Genomic DNA, 7,528 nt, shown 5'->3' on the forward strand with positions numbered 1-7,528 from the left:
CTCAATATCTGTCTCTCATAGTCTTATTCTGATTGTCCTTACCAACAAAAGAAAATGGTTCTACAAGAACCTTGCTCTATTTATTTCTGAATGATAAAGTTTATTACACACTGAGAAACGATATGAGAGAAGCAAGTGTCTCATATTAAAATATAAATATACTGAAATTTCTTAATAATGAGAGTGTCTTATTTACTTTGTCACTTCAGTACCTAACACAGAATGTGGCATTATGTAAACAATTATTAAAATATTAAATAAATGGCTGAGTTTGTATTAGTACAGAGACAAGAAAAGCAAATAAATGGCTTTAGGTAGTAGCACATCAATATAAATTATGAAACCCTGATTGAGGGTTTACTTCACAGATCCATGTCTACTTCAAAATTCTAGAAAATATCAACAGATTTTAATTTCTTGACTTCTACGGATGATTCAGTATTGCAATTAGTGATTTTCAGGTTTTCTTTCAATATTTTTATATTTAACTTTTTTCCCTGTTGTCTTATTACACCTATTCTATTTAATGACTTTTGTTTAATTTCTAACATCAAGATCCACCTTCTGTGGTTCTTCTCAGGTCTATTTGTTTTTTAATAAAAATTCTAGCAACTCAAAGAGGCGATGCTTCTTTAAAAACCTTTTTCTAGTTACCAGGTTAGAAGTTCTAGGTCTAGGAAGAATTTAAGTGATACTCAGTGACTCTGTACACATACAAAGGAGGAATCCAAGAATGCAAAGACAAATCCACAGACTTCTTCTTGACCTCACTCTCAGCTGAGAAGAGTGTTCTCAGAGGCCTGTCTATGCAGCTGAGAATGCCTCTCCTTTCAGACCACACTTCAGATGCCAAGAAAATACCGAAGAAAGCTTGCCTCATTTAGCTGTTTCTAAAAATTACAACCAATGAATGACCTGAGGGATATATAACTCCTATCATATAATAAAACATCACAATCAACTTGTTCTGAAGAGAAAGACACCCCCAAACATCACCAAAAAGCAAATAGGTACACAGCAAAGAGGATAAGGAAGGAAGACACTTTTCATTGCCCTGAAATGAAATTCCATCCTGGAGTCTCTGGAATCTCTGACATTGAGCTCAATGTACTTCAAGTATCTCCATCAGGAAAAGAGATACAGGAAAAAGGAAACAGAGTAAGGAGGGAAAGACCCAATAATAAAGATAATCATATCGTTTAAATTTCTACTTTGATTAACATTGAATAACCCAGTCATATTTCTCTCATATTTTTCTTCGGCATTAGACCAGAGGCATCAAAACTCATTGGTAAAGGAAAGCTTGGTAACAGGAATGGCACAGATGCCAGGAGCAGCATGAAAACTACCTTGTTAATTCATATTTTAGCCAAAGGAAAAAGGGAATGGGAAAAATTGGTGATATTCAGGAAGTATGACAGGGAGACAAGTTGCAAACCAAAGCTCAAGTGGTCACTATCCAGATAATAGAACAGAATTGAAAATCAATCGACAAGTATTAGCCACAATTGACTGATTCTGGAGAAGGCCAAACTAGTAAGAATGAAGTCACCCATCAATAACTTCCGATTTCTAATTCAGGCGATAAGAATTTGAGTCTGATGAATCCATTCCCCAAAATTCCTATTATAAATTTTCCATGTTACAATTGTGATAATGTTTTCCAATGTACTCTATATATCACAAAGAGAAAAACTCTGATCTGTAATTTGTTGATTGACTGATTTCTAGATGATTTACTGGATAATGTTGCAGATCTTATGTTTGATTGTGGAGTAATATTCTTTTCCTTGTTTTTGTCGTGGCTCTTCTTTTTAGCAATCCAGGAGTCTACTAAGACTGTGGAGCCACTCTTTGCAACAGTCTTACATTTCCAACTAGCACTGCTAAAATTTTCCAGTCTTGGTCCAGATGTCAGCTACAAACTGTAATTTTCCATGTATAGATAAGAATGAAAAACCAAATTCTCATTTGTTAACATGTAAATAAAGGCACAGATTAATTTTCATTATTTTGAAAATTTGTCCTCACCCAAAGAACTCTATCATTTGATTTACAAATCTGAACTGTGGAGTAGGAACCTCGTAAAGCAATTTTCACCTCAGTAAATACTTTAATAGGTAGGTAAAACCCACAACCACAGTACGACTGATTAATTATAAAGCAGTCACAGTGTAGGTTGCTGCATTACAAAGCAAGATACAGATTTTGGAATATTCAGGAAACTTGATGGGCAATATATGGATCTAGCCTCACTATTATAATTCCCAAAGAAATTTTCTTTTTTTCCTATAAAGATTCCGGCCTTTTTAGGCCATCTATCACTAGCATTTTAAATGAATGAATTTTTCTGCTTAAATATAAATTTGAACCAGTTATATAGAGAATGTATACACAAGTTCATCACAATTAGCTCTACTATCAATGTCTTCACTTATTTACAGACATTCCTGGCCCCAGTGGGCATTAGAGTTTGCTACCCCAACTCACTAAAAACAGTCTTTTGGCTAATCAGTTAAACTAGTCATATTCCTTACCTCACAAAACATACAAAAATAAATATGTTTGATTAAAGATCTAGGTTTAGAAATCTAACACATACATGAACAAAAACAACAGAAACAAAAAACATGTGAAAATATTTTTAAAAATGAAAGTGAAGTCCTTCTAAGAACACAATTCAAAATTCCTGAGCCAGAAAGGAAACAAGTGGCAGATTAACACACCATGTTGTAAAACAGCTCTAAGGAAAATAACATAATACCAAAATCAAACAATGAAATAATTTACTTGGTAATAATTACAACATATGTAACACATAAAAGAATAATATTCATAATTCATAAGGCAATCTTACGAGTAAGCAAGAAAAAGTCAAGAAATTCTGTAGGAAAAGGGGCAAAGTTTATGGCCAGGCAAAGAAAAAAAAAATTAAGAAAAATAGTATATAGTACTTAGGTGCTTTCAAGCAGTTCATTCTCCCTAAAGGAAATCCTGTAAAGTTATTTCTCCATTTCCCTGCCCAACATTATCATGGCAACCCAGGAGTTCCCTAATTAGAATATGTTTAATCATAAAGCAATGAGTGATTATAACTTAGAATAAAAAAATTCACTTCAGCTACCCATATTGACTCATATTGACTAAGGAATATCTGTGTATTAAGGTAATAAACAAAACACATAAAAGGACAGGATTGGAGCATAAATGTGTATTTCTGCTGAGTGACAGACTATTGGGAATTATAAGAAGTGTGAGAAACTCGGGAGGACATGTTCCATCTAAAGATATTCATATCAAAATTTTAAAACACTGTGCTGGCCAAAATGAAAAAAAAAAAGAGAGAGAGAGAGAGAGAAAAACAAACAGCAACAATATTCTTTTCTACCAATTAGGCCTGTATATATACATATTGAAAAAAAACAATAAAACAGAGGGAAATCAAGACCATGAAAGAAAAATACTAGACTGAAACAAACAGCATAACAACTTCCTAAGAATGTACATGTTGAAGGAAACATCAATCATATGAGCCAACATCAGGTGGGAGGGCCCATGTGAAGGGATTTCAGTAGCACCCACAAAGGAGACTACAGAAAAGTCTACATTAAAACATCCGGTATAACTGAAGGCTTTTAATAATCAAGAATAACACTAGCTTCTTAAGGTGTTTTCTCTGTTTTTCCTCTCACATCCTTCTGTACTCATTTACAACCACAAGGGAATCAAAAGTAGCCTAGATGATGAGAAGGAGACGAGTCTGCAAGGAAGAAGCTTTTCCCATGTCAGATTTTCAAGCTTGAGTGGAGCCAGAAAATGGTGGATGGGAGAAGTTTTATATTGGATGAGTGACTGAAGCTTTATTTTTAGTCTGGACTGGATTTTCATATATGAAGTCCATCGAAGCCTAAGGTTTTATATTTGAAAGGGCAGAATAACTGAACAAATTTGGGCTGTAAGGACAGTGTCGAAAAAGAATAAAGTTGCTTTCTGTTTTCATGCTGAGTCCAACCTTTTGAATAAATAAGTTACCTTTACATCTCATCTAGACAAAGCCTTTTTATATTCTACCCTTTTAAAATGCAGGCATTCTATAGCTACATTAAATTGCCCAAGAAGGAATCAAACACAATTAAGCACAGTCAAAACTTGGTATACCTAATAAACCAACATTAACAAATAACACTCAGTATTAGTCTGGGATTATACTTGACAAATGGAAATGATTTAAGATTATTTTGAATGTGTTTTCTACATTTTTTTCTTTTCAAAATAAACTCTAGTGCATCCTATCCTTTGAGCTTTATATTTTTAAAATCATATGCTTTTTTCTTCTCTTATTCATTTATTTATTGGGGACCACCTGTGGCACATGCTCAAGAAATAGTCTGGTTGCAGTGGGTGCTGCTGCTGCATTTCTGTTTTTACCTGTTTCGTGTGCAACATCAAAAATTTGTTGTGTCAGTCCATTCTAGGCTCATTTGTTCCCAGATATAATCTTCAGTCCTGTTAAGCAATCAATCTCAAATAACGAGGTGTTAGGAGCTTCAAATATATGTTTTAGTCATTTTGTTTTTACCTTTTGTCTCAAAGACTTGCTGTACTTAAAATTTTGCAGTTGAAATCTAGCCACATTATTTAATTATCTTTCTTTTTCCAAGCACTATTCTCTCACCTCCCCAAATTACCCATAGTCTTGGTGGCCTTTGGGATATATTTTGAATCCATTCATTTACTCATTCAGCAAATACTTAAGGGCCTAAAAGCTGAGAAAAGTAGTCTTTCCAAGTGAGCAAATCTGCTTTTTTAATTGTTATGCCCCTTTTCATTTAATATCATGTAAGACAATTCACAACAATACCAAAATAAAGTATCACAATATCCCACCCACATCATGAAAAGAGAGAGGAGAAAGAGAGGAGATTGAGACTAATAAGGAATTGAAGAAATTATTTTAACCTTAAGTCTGAGAGCAATAGAGAGATAGTAACACAAACCTGAGATTTTTGGAGAAGGTTTTTAGTTCCCAGAAAGAAGACTGTCAAATACGAGTGCTCAGTTTTTATGAGGGCTAGGCAGTTCAGAGAACTCCATCAACAAAAGCACAGGATAAGCACAAAAGAAGCTCTGCAGGTACAACTTCTAACCTGTAACTCAGACAATGAATTATATTACGAGAACATGGCACCCACAAATTATTTTAAATGGACATCATCCCAGCCATTCAGATATCTGCATTTGGTGAACTATTGTGGCAGCCTAATTGCTTTCTTTCTCAAGGTAGGGCTTGATTGGGATCAAGTGTGAACCAGGGCTACATGTGTGGAGTAAGCAGGTTCTTTAATATAGGGAATTAGACAATTCATAGGTGAGAAAGTTAAGACAAAAAATGATAGTTTCCATCACATATCTAATATGTACATTTGTATATACATATATATATGCACAATCTTTTTTTTTTTTTTTTTTTGGCATGGGCAAGCATCAGGAATCGAACCCAGGTCTTCGGCATGGCAGCTCTGCCTGCTGAGCCACCGTGGCCCACCCTCTATTATATATTTTGTGCGTTGTTTAATTAGTCTTACTTTTGCACTGTTATTTGTTCATAATTTGTTTAAAGAGATTGCAACACAAAACTCAACTTTCAAGATATTTTTATCACCTACTTAGAGTGTTTTTGGAGGCCTACAATGTCCATGATATTTTTCTGTGATTTGGTTTTTACTTTACTAACTTGATTTTCTATAGTACTGATTTTTAAAATGTCTTATAGTACTGTTGGAAAATGGTCAATTTCAGTTCTTTTAACTATTAAAATGGAAACTTTTCTTGCTTTTATATAATATCCCCTTTCTCTTCTTTGAGAATATATACTAAATTAGTCACCAAAATTTCCTTGCTATTCATTTACAGGTTTTCTGCAATTGTTATTTTGTCCTTTTCCTTTCCCTTGCATTACCTTTTTTCCTTGATACCTAATAGTATTTTGTTAGATACTTATTCTTATTGAACTTAAATCTTTAATCTATGTGGTTGTCCCTGATTTTTTTTTCATTTGAAGAATCTTTGTTTCCTTGCTAACAGATGTTAATGAAATGAAATTCCATGTACTCCCCACATTTTTGTATTTATGCCTTTCCTTTTAACTTCTAGTGATGAGTTAAATGTTACAAAGATTTACATTCCAGAATGTAAGTCCGATAGTTGAGTTCCTTTTCAATGATTGGGGCTCTTAATTGTTCCTTCATGCTTTTTTGTTGGAAATATTAATGAATCGTAACTTACATTAGGAAATAGCCACAAATGACAAGAGGCTTTCATATGGCTTTAGCTTTGTGCTCATATATGGATTTTGTGTTTTTTAACTGTTTCAACACATTTACCCTTCTCAATTGTCCCTTTCTAGATTTAAATGAAGACTTAAAATATTTACTTTTCTTTAGGAGGTAAATCTACATATTTATATGTGCATAAATATATCAAAATTCATATATATCTATAGCAATTCTTTTTGTGTTCATATATATATATACATACATATATGTATACATGCTCTTATCACACAAATATAATGGAAATTAAGATGAAATTTAAATTTCTAGTATATTGCCTAACATAAATGCAATATCTATATAATCTAATTTTATTATTAATTACATAACCACTATTCTGACGTAAACATAGCAAAATCCTTTTTTTTAACTTCTTCCAAGCAGATATATTTTCAACAAGGCTCAATAACCTATCACAGAACATAATAAAAGACATTGGGGTAAATGTGAGACATGTGCATAGAGTCCTATTAAGTTGTCTTCATTCTAGAGAACATCAACACTCATTTCAGTCATGCTGATGAGAAGACAGGTTTCCTTATATTTGTGTAGCACTTAAGTACCTCAAGACATAGAGAAAAGCTTGTTTCTATTTGCTATTCCATAAAATCAGAAGAAATGGATGGCGAGATGGATAAAAAAATACTATCATGTTAACCAACATCTTTGCCACAAAATTATCTAGAATAGTATAGGTCCACATTATTATGATATTGCTAAAGCTGCCAAAATGCAATATATCAGAAAAGGATTGGCTTTTACAATGGGGATTTATTGGCTGACAAGTTTACAATTCTGAGGCTGTGAAAAATATCCTAAGTAAGGGAGCAAGGGGATGATTCATTCTCTGAAGACAGGCTGCTGGCATCTGGGACACCTTTGTCACATGAGAAGCCATATGGCTGGCATTTATTTGCTGGTCTTCTCCTGGATTTCATTGCTTCCAGCTTCTGACTTCAGTGGCTTCCTCTGTGAACTTCTATGTGTTACTCCTTTAGCTTCTATGTCTCTTAGCTTCTCCGGGTGTGTCTTTGTCTCTCAGCATATTTAGGTTTTTCTCTGTGTCCCTCATCCTCTTAGAAAGAACTCCAGTAAGAGGATTAAGACCCACCCTGGGAAACGCCACAACTGAAGTAATCTAATCAGTAGGTCCCGACAACAATAGGTCTATATCCACAGGAATGATATAAAAGAAC

The sequence above is a fragment of the Tamandua tetradactyla genome, chromosome 7, assembly GCF_023851605.1.
Source record: "Tamandua tetradactyla isolate mTamTet1 chromosome 7, mTamTet1.pri, whole genome shotgun sequence".
NCBI lineage: Eukaryota > Metazoa > Chordata > Mammalia > Pilosa > Myrmecophagidae > Tamandua > Tamandua tetradactyla.